We start from the raw sequence: 14348 nt of genomic DNA, 5'->3' as shown, positions 1-14348 counted from the left end.
TATTTATTTATTTATTTACTAGAAATAAGGCCCGTTGTGGAAATAAATACAACGGGATCTAGAAAGCGGCTCTGGGAGAGTGCTCTGGCTTTGGGCAAACAGTGTCAGTCTGCTTTTAAAACATGAACCTGGGACCTGCACACCACCAGAATACAGCAGGTTCCATATGCAACTGACATTCCAACTGCCTTGATGGGGGGGGGAGTTTGAGGTGTGGAATGGAGTGAAGTCCAATCAGCTTCCATATGCAAAAGACCAGGTTGTCGCAGCAGTTGTGGTGTGGGCGGGACCCGGGCTTTGCCTTCTGATTGGTGGCGATATATGCTGAGGAGCAGTGCCATCAGCCATACGCTAAGGGAGTGCATTTTAGAATTAGAACTTTGGCACCCACTATTCAATTATATATAAGGAGAGATTAGCAGAGCAACAGCTCAAAAATGTCTGCATTTGGTTGACAGCACAACGAAACCAGAAAGGAGGGGTTAGAGCAGGAAAGAACAGCATTCATTTAAACCAGTGCGGAGCGGCTATGACAATGGAGTCACTACCAGAGGGCGGACACTGATTTTTATACTGGCGCACTGCCAGCATGAAACCGGATGCAAATGTAGGCAGTTTGTTGGGGGACGGGAGCGAAAACGTCAGGAAACCGGCAAGAAACACACATGTGGATTCGACCTATGAGGGTGATAGCTTTTCATTATTCAATCCCTCAGTATCTTTAAAAGGTTGGGGTTATATCCTTCTAAGCACATTGCAACTCTTGTTAGATTGCCCTATAAAAGGCAGAATTCTTTTAAAGGCTTGACAGCCCATACCCTCACCAACATGTATATAGATAAAGTGTGAAGTTAATCTCTCTATATTATAAAGCTGTTTTCGGGTGGCCACCTTCGATGCGCTCTATAATCAGTTGGCTGCAAGAACTGCCACTCACAACGGGGACCGTGGCCACTGGCTGTGTTCTCTTTTCTCCACAGATAATTGGCTGGGGGGCATATATATATATTTCTACTTGAATTGCCCTGTGGCTGGGAACACTCCCTCTTGCATTACTACTAGTGATCACACACAATGCCTGGTTGTCTAATGAGTATAAAAGGATTGGGGCCCATTCTATTAGTGTTAGCCAATGCCTAGTCATCTCTTTTAGATATCTCAAATGACTGGAAAATCAAGTTTCTGAATCTTGAGATGTTTAGCACAGTTCAGTATTCATGTAGTGAAAATCACAATGACAGATCATGCATTCAATTATCAACTGAAGATTTTAAAGAAAACAATGTCGGCTTTATACCATGAAGGACTAAAATATAATAAGCCAGCAATGTAATTGTTGGGGGATCTTTCCTTAAAGACAAAATCCCTCTATTTATATATTGGATTTTGGGGCACACGGAGGGTTCTATTGATCCTTTTCAATACCCTGTCAAAGAGGTAATCTCGAAGGCTTTCAGAAGCCTTCCTGCTATTCATTTTTGTCCTGCATAAATTCCATTTATTTCTAAAATGCATTAGTCGCTTAAACAGCTGATATAAGTGCTCAAAGAGAAGAAAGGTGCCATAATGTAGCCCCCGTCAGATCTCTAGGCAGCTCATTACTTGGATGTGAGACTACCAAGGAAGACCCTGCAGAGGATGGCAATGGCAAACTGCCTCCGCTTCTCACTGGCCTTGAAAGCATCTCGCTGAGGTTGCCATAACGCAGCTGCAACCTGAGAACACCTATGTATGTATTAAATACTTAAAGCAAAATGCAAAAAAAAATTTTGAAGTGAAGAGTGTTGTCTTTTAATGCAGGCAGGGAAATTCCACAGTCTATAGTGCTTCCAGTTGTATTTGCATAGGAACAATTGCACATGAACGGAGGTGGGGAATGCAGAGTCTCCAACTAAAGATGGCATCGGACAGATGACTTCCATATTCAATATGCGTTTTGATGGTCATCTGAATTATGGCTGCAGTTCTGCATACAAAAACCTGCTTCCACATATGGATCTCATTATTTGAACATGGGACATGAGTGTTCAAATCACTTTCCCAAGCTGTTTCATTGGCATGGTTCCCTACCAAGCGTCCCTGGGAACTATAGTTCTGTGTAGGGACTGGACATCTCTATCAACATTTTCCTCAGCTTCATGGAAAAATAGAATTCCCAGAGCTCATTTTGAGCCGGAGCGGGCCGGAGCAGCGCTCCGGCAGTGATGGAAGGCACACACACACACACCGCTCAGGTCACCCGTGTAGCCCTGCATGTCATGCCTGCCCCTGCTGATGTCATGCCTGCCTTTGCTGATGCCCCTGAACAGGCTCCTGAGGACCCTGAACAGGCTCCTGAGGACAGTACTGCAGCAGAAAGGCAAAGACTGGATCCTGTAGCTGAAAGCTATCTAAGTGGTGAGGAGGATAGAGCTTCCCAGGGAACACCTGCAAGGGATCAGTCTCTGCTGCAGCCCAGTAATTCATCATCAGACTCGCCTCCACCTGTAACCAGGCTCAGGAATGTAAGAAGACAACAGCTGAGAGAGCGAAGGCAGAATGCACGCATGCGTGCCAGAAGATCTCTTAGCCCTGATTACTGACAGGATCCTGTCCTCACTCCTGGCTAGCTAATGAGTTGATTAGCTAGCACTGTATATATGCAAGTCTGTTGCCAGCAGTCATTTGTGCTGGCAACGTCGTTTGTTCAGGACCTGAATCCTTGCATCTCTGCTCCAGACCTTGTGGAATTCTTCTCGGCTTGATCCTCGGCTTTTGACCTTCGGCTTTGTTGACCCTGCGTGCATCTCTGACTCCTCTGGTATCGTTGTGATTTATGGACTTGAAACTTTGGTATGTCTGACCCTGCTTTTGGACTGTGATTTAAACCTGCTTGAACCTTGCTACCTGGTTTGCCCGGCTTGACCTCGGACTGTTCCTGGACTTTTGCTTGCTTGCATCACGCCCCCTGGTCCTGCCGTGACACTGCAAAGAGGCCCAGAAGGAGCTGGAACAAAGGGAATGTCATGGAGGAAGCAGAGCACAGCAGCCTGATCCACCACTCCTGTCCTCCTCTCCTCCTGAATGCTGGCCCCAGTTCAGGGGCGCACAGAGGATCACGTCCTACGAGACCCTCTGGAGAGCATGGGACATTTCTATTATTTGCCGGTTGCTTCTCTTCTCCTCAACCCCGAATTCCATGGAGGGATTGGAAAGGTGGGAAGAAGCCAACCGACGGTCTCCCGCCTCCTCAGTGAAGGAGGTGCTGAACTGGGGTGAGACAGAAGCCTATCTTACAGGCAATACCTGAGGAAGCCCCATCCCCGAGCATGCACAGTTCCGAGGATAGAGGGCAGGAGAAGGACCGTTGTACCCTTCCACCCAGGGTGAGGTGTGCGTGCAGGAGTTGGGAAGCATGGCTGGCTGAGGCGAATGATGTGGCTGCTGTGTGAGGTGTTGGTGGTCAGCCTGCTGCTGCCCTCGGCATGGGTGCGGGGGTTGAGGTGAGCTGCCCGGGTGCTCCTCTCGCTGGGGAGGCTGTCCAGAGGAGGGGCAGCAGCAGCAGCAGGTCTGGCTCCTGGTCAGCACCATCTGTAACAGCCCCGGCACCAAGTACCAGGTGAGGGGGGGAGGAAGGAAGGGGGGCAGGTGCTGAGGGATCCCCCTCCACCACTCCCACATTCCAGCCGGGAGGGGCAGTGGACGTGGCGACCCCGGAGCTCCCCCTTCCCAGCTGTTCTCATGATAGCCCTGCTAGGTGGGCCAGAGAGGAGGAGGAGCTGGATCACAGCCAACTGCACAGGAGCACACAAGGGAGGGATGGAGTGGAGGGAGGGTCATGGGTGGCTCCCGCCGAACATCCCCTTCTTCTCCCCCCGCCCCAAACAAAACTCTCCTCTTGTGAGGATTCACTGCCCCACTGCTAAATGGGAGAAACCTATGGTGTTGCGTCAACATCAAAAGCAGAGGTCCATCGGTGGCTATTAGCCACAAGGTACAGATAGGAACTCTCGGTCTGGGGCAAGTGATGCTCTGTATTTCTTGGTGCTTGGGGGGGCAACAGTAGGAGGGCTTCTAGTGTCCTGACCCCACTGCTGGACCTCCTGATGGCATCTGGTGTTTTTGGCCACTGTGTGGCAGAGTGTTGGACTGGATGGGCCATTGGCCTGATCCAATATTGGCTTCTCTTCTGTTCTCATGATGGATATAAGTCCTTGCTGGGTAAGTGCCCTGCCCCATGCATCTGACAAAGCAAGCTGTAGTCTGTGATGACTTATTCCAGAATAAAATTTTGTTTGTAGTTGCCACAAGACTTCTCTGTATCGTTGCTCCAGCAAAGGGACAGGGTAGTCTTGCTGTAAATCTCTGAATCTCTGAGCCTCTACGTTTTGTTGGTGGCCCTCCAGGCCAACTAGTTGGCCACTGTGTGAGACAGGATGGTGGTCTAGAGGGACCACTGGTCTGATCCAGCAGGGCTCTTCTTATGTTCTTCTGAAGGCCTCGGCCTCTCTGCCCTGCTGTTGGCCCTCCAGAGGAACTCCTTGGCCACTGTGTGAGACAGGATGGTGGTCTAGAGGGACCACTGGTCTGATCCAGCAGGGCTCTTCTTATGTTCTTCTGAAGGCCTCGGCCTCTCTGCCCTGCTGTTGGCCCTCCAGAGGAACTCCTTGGCCACTGTGTGAGACAGGATGGTGGTCTAGAGGGACCACTGGTCTGATCCAGCAGGGCTCTTCTTATGTTCTTCTGAAGGCCTCGGCCTCTCTGCCCTGCTGTTGGCCCTCCAGAGGAACTCCTTGGCCACTGTGTGAGACAGGATGGTGGTCTAGAGGGACCACTGGTCTGATCCAGCAGGGCTCTTCTATGTTCTCTGAGTTCAGACTGGCAGGAGGGAGGGGCAGCTGGGCTGAAGACGAGACAGTGTTTCGCAGTAGAGTTAAAGGAAGCAGCTCATTAATTTGGGATTGCCAGTTTTATCTTAAGTGCGTTCAGATGTTCGGGTTTCATGTTGACTTTGGCCCTATATAGTTAGTTAGAACCTAGTGTTAGAAATTCTGCTGCAGATCAAAACAGCATAGTAGTGTATTGGAGAGCTGTATAAAATGGTATCCATCCTCCCAGGCTGTAGCTAAGAGCAGTCTGACTCAACCTGACCTTTTGTCATAAAGGAAGAGCCCTTAAAGAATTGTAATCTGGCCCTATTAGTTGCCAGTTTCTTCTGTAGCTGGTGCCCAAGCTCAGTACTGCAGCGTATAGAAAAAAGCCAGGGAAGCGCTGTATCTCATAGAAATAGATAAAAATACAACTATAACAAGAAAGTACAACAATATATAAATGCAAACAGTGTAACAGCCAAATAACAAAGGTTCCGGATTCTTCTCTTCGTTTCATGAATGTCACTTCATCAGAAATAAGTATTCTTGACTACAAAGTAGAATACAGCATAATTTATATTCTATAACATATATCCTAAACAGTACTGAGCATCCCTTAAAATGTACATACATCTATAGTCATGGCGAGAATCTCATCTTCAGAGATGAAACAAAGGCCCCTCACACACGGAACAGCATAAAAACATAAGGGAAGCCAATGTTGGATCAGGCCAATGGCCCATCCAGTCCAACACTCTGTCACACAGTGGCCAAAAATACCAGGTGCCATCAGGAGGTCCATCAGTGGGGCCCGCAGAGTAGTGACTGAGCAACCGTGAACAATGCTCATTCAATACTTCCTTGATTGTCTCTAAGGTCTCAGCGATGTATCTGCTCCAATTTCTCATGGCCCTGGTGGCGGGAACGTCTCTCGGGTGTGCAGCAGCCTCTGAAGTAATCAGACCTGAAGCTGACACATGTACAGTGCTGGCATGTGGCACTCCCGGACGCGATGGTTTACCAGGCAGAGATGGAAGGGACGGTGCCAAAGGAGAGAAAGGAGACCAAGGTATCATGTTTGGAAGTTGCTGCCACCACATGACTATATGGTGTGATGTGTATACATAGAAATGGTTGGCAGCTTTTGAGAGTATTATTACCTGAAAGTCCTCCAGGGTTTCTTATTCATGATCCGGATGTTTTGGTTGTAGCAGCCTGAACGGCCTTCACTGGTCTGATATTGTCAGATCTCAGAAGCCCTTATTGGTACTTCAGTGAGAGATCGCCAAGTAAGACTGGGGTTGCTGTACCGTGGGAGGCAATCACCAACCGTCTGTGCTCATCTCTTGCCTTGAAAATCCCATGGTCCTGGGACCGCCATGAGTCAGGCGCGACAGCACACAATCATTATGAGGATGATGTTTTGATTATATCTGATGCTGGGGACTTGGGACAAAATGGACCTCCCTCCCTGCTGCCCTTCAGTCTCCCCTCCTTGACAGCCAGCCTGGTATAGCGGTCAGAATGTCAGACGAGGATCTGGGAGACCCAGGTTCGAATCCCCACTTTGCCATGAAAGTTTGCTGAGTGACCTTGGGCCAGTCACGCACTCTCAGCTGAACTTACCTCACGGGGATCTTGTGAAGATAAAATGGAGACAAGGAGAATGACGCAAGCCCAATTGAGGAGAAAAGTCGGATATAAATGAATTCAGCAAATATAATGAGAAATGGCTTAAAACAACTTCAGTGTGAAGAACAACTGAATTATCCTGTACAATAGTGTCTAGACTGTAACCTAGAACAGAGCAATGCCCTGTGGTCCGAGGGAAAGTCCTCAAACTACTAGTTCTCTAACACTGTTATAAAGAAAAAGGGTTGCCTCTGGATTGTAAATTCAGTAACTACAGGAATAGTTACATGGATTTCAACTTCTTGTGCCTTTTCATGGTTAGTTTGGTGGGCACATGAGTGGCAGCTCCACAGGCCTGCTTCAGTGGTATATAAGTCGAACAGAAAAATAAATAAAGAAAAAAATGTGGAACTGCCTGCCCCAGGGAGGTTCTCCTGGTCCCTTCATTTCGATCTTCAGGAAGCCGTTGAACAGTTTTATTTAGGACAGCTTTTGACTAATTTAGTCTTTATTTATTGGCAGCCCTAAATGGAGATTTTAGATTGTGGTTTTTTATCATTGTTGTTTCCTTTACATTGTAAGCCACCTTGAGTTCCACAAGAGGGAAAGGCGACTAACAAATGCTTCAAAATAAATAAACAAGACAAATAGTTGCTCTGAGAAGGAGTCTGGCGATGTGGCACAGAAATTCACTAAAAATAAACGTGTACCGTGAACTGTAGAGATGGGAGGGAGGATCACAACCAATCATGACAACCAAACAACATTTTTGAATAAATGGAATTCTTGGTGCTGAATATTTCCTATTTCTGTTCCTTAGGTACTTTCCAAAACCAAGTGGATGCTTTGGAAACCAAAATCCTGGCACTTCAAGCGCAATTTAACAATTACAAAAATGGTAAGATATAACAAATATGTGCCTTATTGCATTAAGAATGTAAGAAGAGCCCTGCTGGATCTCCAACCGGTGGCCCATCCAACCTTTAAGGCCAACTTTGTGGGCTGATGCGGTTCCATGCCATGCGGCTTAATGTGGTGCCTTCCATAAAGATAGATCAAGGTGGGAAGATGCGTTGGTCTGAAGCAATACAACGGTCAGAGTCCAGTGGCACCTTTAAGACCAAGCAGTTTCCCTGGAAGGCCAACAAAGAGGGACTCCTGATGCCGCCGCCTAGCACTGGGATTCGGAGGTTTATTGCTGTGAATATGAAGGTTCCCTTCAATCACTGTTGCTAGTAGCCACTGATGGACCTTTCCTCCGTGTATCTGCCTAATCCCCCTCTAAAGCCACCCACACTCATAGCTGCCACTTCACTGTATCTTATGAACCATGATCCCTTTGTGAATCTTCCTCCATGGTCACCCTCCCCTACCAGCCACTGAAGCAAAAGGCATTGCTGGCGGTCATGGGAATCCATCAGACATGTGAGGAGGGGTAATCAGGCAAAATCATCCCTCCTTCCTTCTGCTGTTCTTCTGCACAAATCCAGCTTTCCATTAGTGTAATAGAAAGATGGGGCAATTTCCCCCTATTTCCCTTTCTTACTTCAGGACTGCATGTCCTGCAAGTTTTGATTGGCGGAGGAGTGGGCATGGCTCAGTGGCAGAGCATGTGCCTAACATGCAGAAGGTCCCAGGTTCAATCCCTAGGACAGTGGTCTCAAACTCATCTCTCCTTATATATAAAAGAGTTTTGGTGTACCTCCTGCACACGCTCCCGCAGCCTTTGGCTCTCGCACCTGCAATGCTGAAGGATCCCCTGGCTTCATTGGCTGGCTCCATTGCCTCCGTCCCACCCACAGAGGCGATGAGCCGGCGGCCAGTGTCTCTGGCTCACTGTGCTGTGAGCCAGTCAAGGGGACGGGTGCTCTGGCGGCCGGAGGGTGAGCAGGCCCACTGGGAGAGGCGGAGAAGATGCGCAAGAGCCCAGACACGTTCAGAAATGCCACAGTTGAGGCGTGGGCAGGGCGGTGACTGCTGCTGCGTCAAGAGACCGCCCCTCCACTGGAAGCCCTGTCATCATCGTCCGGGGCAGACGAGGCAGCTCTGACGTTGCTCCGCACTGTGTCCCGCCGCCACCACCAGCGCCAACGCCGAACACACCAAGAGACCTCCCTGATGCAAGCCCGCCGCCGTGCCAAGACCCTCCTCCTCTATGATGCCGGTGGCGGGAGCCGGGATGCAGGCACTGGCGAAGTGACATAAGAACATAAGAACATAAGAGACGCCAATGTTGGATCAGGCCAAAGGCCCATCTAGTCCAACACTCTGTGTCACACAGTGGCCAGAAATACCAGGTGCCATCAGGAGGTCCAGCAGAGGCGCCAGGACACTAGGAGCCCTCCCACTGTTGACCCCCCCAAGCACCAAGAAGACAAAGCATCACTTACCCCAGAGCCCCTATCTATACCTTGTGGCTAACAGCCACTGATGGACCTCTGCTCCATATGCTTATCTAATTCCCTTTTGAAGCCGTCCATGCTTGTAGCCGCCACCACTTCCTGTGGCAGTGAATGCCATGTGTTAATCACTCTTTGCTCTACCCACCACTGGACCCGGGGGACGAGGCCACCGCCGCCCCTTCTTCTCCCGATGGAAGGGCTGGCAGGCGGCAGCCCAGCTAGAGCTCGTTGCATTTGTCTCTGCAACGGGGCTTCTTCCTAGTTTATTATAAGGGCCGGATCTTGCATAAACGGGACTTTGTTGGGCTGGGACATGTTTGTCATAAAATGTAATACTGGGTAGATAAACGGACACAGGCAAACACAATTAAAGACGCAGTGCAGCACTGGGCCGATGCCCCCGTACTGTCCCGAATGGGGAGCAAACCCTTCCCCCAGCCTGCTCTCATGGTCAATATTCTGAGCCGAGGACCCAGGGGAAAACATGAAATGGCTGAACATTACAAGCTTCCCTCCCCCCCAGGTCTACTCTGAGTGGCAGTTGCTCTCCAGGGTCTCAGGCCGAAGTCTTTCTCATAATAAGCCACAACTTGTTCCTTTGAACTGGAGGTGCTAGAGGTCGACCCACCTGAACACAAGAGAAGAGCCTCCACCTGAAAAGCGCAATATTTGCAACCAAGCCACCTCGCCATCAGCTAGCAAACCTCAACAAAAAACCCCACAACTCTAGCAGACGCACATGGGCACAGGAGAAGCCATCGAAGATGAGGAAAATTTGGCAGCTCCACTCTCTGCACTCAGAGGCAGTTCGAAAGGGTGAGGACAGGCAGAGGCAGGGGCAGGGAGGCGGGAGAGAAGAGAGTCGTGGGCCAGATTAAAACCCTGGGCAGGCCGATTCTGGACCAGAGGCCATATGTTTGACACCCCAGCCCTAGCATCTTCATTTAAAGACTCTAGCAATAGGTAATGTGACAGATCTCTGTCTGAGACCCTAGGTAACTGTTGCCAGTCTGAGTAGACAACACCAGTTGTGATAGAACAAGAGTCTCATTCAGTATAGTGCAGCTTTATGTGTGTTCCACGACCTCAGCCAATGCCTTTGGGGGGAGTCTTAACGGGCTGCTGGGGAGGATCCACCAATGCAAGGCCTTTTGCCAGTGTTGTATGAGAGCAACCAATTGCTTTGTTTCTCACTTTTTTTGAGAAATGCTAACTTGAGTGTACACGAAAACAGCAAGCTTAACCATGGGATTAGAGCCATGAAAGCCCATCTCAAATATCCTGAATTTCATTCTTAGTCTCTGCAGGGAAGCTATTTGTTGTGATGCAACTGCACTGCAGAGGATTGGTGCAAATGATACAACCATGTAGGAGGAGTGAAGTGCAGGAATCTTTCTTCAGGGAGGGGATTTAAAAAGTAGAGATTCTCACTGCTGACTCTTTTTGCCCCTGCGCCCAGGGTTGACCGTTGGACAGAAAACTTTCTTTTCAACTCGCCGGCGTGACACTTTTGCCAATGGCAGAGCTCTGTGTGCGAAAGCTGAAGCAACCATGGCCTGCCCCAAGAATGCCGCCGAGAACGCTGCTGTGCATGAACTAACAAAGAGGGATTCCACGTCTGCATTTCTCGATATAACCGATATCCAGACAGAGGGCAGATTTGTGTATGCAAACGGGGCGCCGTTAAGCTACACGAACTGGAAAGGAGGAGAGCCCAATGACCGCGATAAAATTGAGGACTGTGCTACTATCTTGGCTGAAAATGGACAGTGGAATGACGTCAACTGTGACCGCAAATTTCTCATTATTTGTGAATTTTGACCTGTTTGCAGAGAGCATTCATGTTTCAGGGTTCTGCGTGTCCTACCACTGGGAAACATTACTCATCAGTTTCAGGTTACATTTGAGGCATGACAAAGTTATCATTTCCTGTGGAGTTGACCTAGGCTGCTTCTGCAGAGTTCTCATTGTGGCCATGAAGCAACAGAACCTTGACACAGCGGTTTTCCCTGCGTTTTTCTTGTCACCTCTTGCAGCTGCTATTTGCCCCCCCCCCCACTGCTGGAGGGCTTTATTTAGGCTTTTAAAAAATCAGGAGTTGCTAGGTTGCTTTAGCATAGTAATGCTCTATTAGCAGAATTCCCTACTTCCTCCGAAATCCCCAGATTTTATTGAAAAAAGGTAAGAGTTTAGCCCTTGTGTTTCGGAGGTGTAAGGTATGCCCCATTCACTTTAATCATGGAAAAGATCACAGAAAAACGGGGAAAATCCACTTACTGAATGATTAGGGGAACCCAGGGTGTGAGAATGTGCCGTTATTTCTTTTATTCCACTATCTCCCCTAATCAAATGGGAATCTCACAAAAAGCCGCTAAATGCCAGAAAATTGGGATGAATGGTTATCATGGGGTATTGCCAGTGAAACCTTAAAGTTACGACATACTTCAGCTGAGTTTGTTATATAGATTTTATTTGTCAGATTAAGATTTTCATATTTCTTAGACATCTTGAGTGTTTGGGAGGGGGGGGGGAAGGAAACATTTTAAGTAAATATGTTCCTCATACCACCTTTAACTCTGGAAAAGGAGTAATCTCTTCCTAGCCTTTAAATGTCAGACCCAGGGCTCCATTCAGATGTCATGCTCAAAAATATTGGCAAGTAGATTGAAAAAAGTACTAGTTCAAATAATTCATAAAGAACAGTCAGGGTTTTTACCGAAAAGAAGAATCCAAAACAATATTAGGAATATAATTAATGTCTTAGAATACTATGAACTACATCCGGGAAAACCAATGACTTTAATTCTCCTAGATGCAGAGAAAGCTTTTGATAACATTAATTGGTCATATATGTTACATAAGTTTTCTACTTGGGAATGTGGGAGCAATTTTTTCACAATGATAAAAGCCATCTATACTACCCAAAGTGCCAAAATATTAGTTAATGGAGAACCCACCCAAAATATTCAAATACAGAAGGGTACCAGACAAGGATGCCCATTATCCCCCCTACTGTTTATATTTACCTTAGAATCGCTAACTGAAAGAATAAGGAATAATGATATGATAAAAGGATTGAGAGTAAAAGGTGAAGTGTTTAAACTTCAGGCTTTTGCAGATGATCTGATATTTATATTAGAAGAACCAGAACACTCAATATCCTAATAGATGTTATTCAGGAATTAGGCAGTTTAGCTGGACTAAGAATTTATTTTCAAAAAACTAAAATTATAGTTAAAAATGGTACACAAAAATTAATTCAAAAAAATAAAAGAAATTTCAAAAATGGAAGTAGTTTAGAAAGCGAAATTTAGGAATTTGGATTACTAATAAAACATCAAAAATATATGAGAATAATTATCTACAACTTTTAAAAGAAATAAAAGGAGACTTAAACCGTTGGGATAAAGTACATCTCTCACTATTGGGCAGAATAGCGACGGTCAAAATGAATATTTTACCAAGATTCTTTTTCCTTGCCCAAAATTTGCCAATAATAAAAAAATACCAGTATTTTAAAGATTTGGAGAAAATTGTAGGTAAATTTATATGGCACTCCAAAAAAACCAGACTAGAAGTTAAAGATCTTCAGGAAAATAAACATAAAGGGGGTTTTGCCTTGCCCAATTGACAATTATATTATTTCGCCGCCTCTATGGGATGGATTAGGGAATGGGCAATATTAGAAGATACAAGAACATTAGCTCTAGAGGGATTTGATTATTTATGGTATGGAAAAGAAAAAAATTCATTCCAATTTCCATACACATATAACTAGAAGTGCTGTTATTAAAGTCTGAAACTTAATAAAAGACAAAAACTATACTAAAATACCAATGTGGATTTCACCTATAGAGGCATTTGCAAAACCCACATTAATAATAGGAAAAAACAAAAAAACCTATGGTAATTTACTAAATAAAAAAATGGAACTGAAATCAGATGAGATGTTATTAAAACAAAACATAGATCTCTCCTGGTGGGAAAAAATGTACTGAAATCAAGATATAATGAAGAATTAAAAAATGGATTTTATACAAGTCCAAATGAAATTGATAAAATATGGCTCTCATCAAGTGACAAATTAATCCAGAAGCTGTATAAAAATGATTAGACGATGTTTTACAAACCGAGACCATAAAGACATCAATGAAAGCCTGGATGAAGGAGACTGGCCATTCAATAGAAATAGACCAATGGCTAAAAACCTGGAAAGCTTTAAAATATATGAGAGTGACCCAGGGGTCATTTTATAAAAAAAGAGGTGCAGGAGCTTATTAGCATAACTAATTTGCATACACCACACCCCCTGACATCACCGGAAGTGTGTCAGAAGGCAACACCCACCGCTCAGGCTCCACTGGACTGTTTTGGATTGCTAGCTATTGGGGGGGGGGGAGGCGTGCAGATCTGTCCTCACAGAGGAGGGAGAGCTTGAATAAAACTTGGTCTTAAAGGTGCCACTGGACTGTTTTGGATTGCTAGCTATGGGGGGAGGGGCTTGTTGCATGTGCCCACTCCCTGGGCTCTTTACTGCCAGAGCTCCACTCCTGCAGGAAATGACCCCTGGAGTGACCCCATATAAGGAGAATATATATAAATTATTCTATAGATGGCATTGGACTCCTGAAAAAATTGTGAAATGTTTCCTGAGATCATCTAATATCTGCTGGAGATGCAAAAGGAATATAGGCTCATATCTCCACATATGGTAGAGATGTGACAAAATCCAAATTTTCTGGGGGAAATTATAAGATATTTTTAGATATATTAAAAACTAATATCCCTTTTAACACCAGAAACATATTTACTTAATATGATACCAGATAAAATAAAAGACAACACTTATATAATTGTCTACACAATAACAGCGGCTAGAATACTTGTTCCAAAACGCTGGAAATCAAAAGCCATACCTTCTATAAAAGATCTTAAACATTAGATACTTGAAGTAGTAGAAATGGACAAATTAAGTATAATATTACAAAACAAACCAGAGGAGCTATTTTGGAAAAGATGGGGAATAATCTATGACTGGCTGAAGATGAAGAAGATGAAATAGACTCTAAACTCTACTAGTTAATGATAAAGAAGAAAGATGAATTTTTACGTTAGGAAATGTATAATTCCTTAAATGAATATATTTTTGATGGAAAATGAAACTAAATTTATATATAAAGATGTCATGCTAAGCAGCCATTTACTGAAAATCACAATACAAATGAATTCCTTCAATTCCCAGGGAGTGGTTTAAAAAAACACAACTTTCAGCTTTATATGTATAGTAGTCACAAGGTCCGTTGCAGAAAGAGATGCAATGCGCTCTAGAGAGAGGCTGCCGGAGGCCCCCCCTCTACGCCCTGGCGAAGGAGAGCGCCACAGCTCCCCGGCTGCAAGGGATGCACCTAGCAGGCGCTGAAGTGGCGGAGAGGGAGTCCTGGTGGGGCTCGTGGGCTGAGGCAGT

General features: G+C 45.9%; 1 pseudogene; it reads left to right on the top strand.

Annotated features, from left to right (window-relative positions):
- The window catches only part of LOC107107541, a 13370-nt pseudogene extending 2665 nt beyond the window's left edge, over positions 1–10705 (top strand).
- The last annotated feature ends 3643 nt before the right edge of the window (positions 10706–14348 follow it).

Source organism: Gekko japonicus, unplaced genomic scaffold (genome assembly GCF_001447785.1).
Source record: "Gekko japonicus isolate JY-2015 unplaced genomic scaffold, Gekko_japonicus_V1.1 scaffold4131, whole genome shotgun sequence".
In the NCBI taxonomy this organism is placed as follows: Eukaryota; Metazoa; Chordata; class Lepidosauria; order Squamata; family Gekkonidae; genus Gekko; species Gekko japonicus.
The sequence above is the reverse complement of the archived record's forward strand: the minus strand, read 5'-3'. Positions and strand labels throughout refer to the sequence as shown.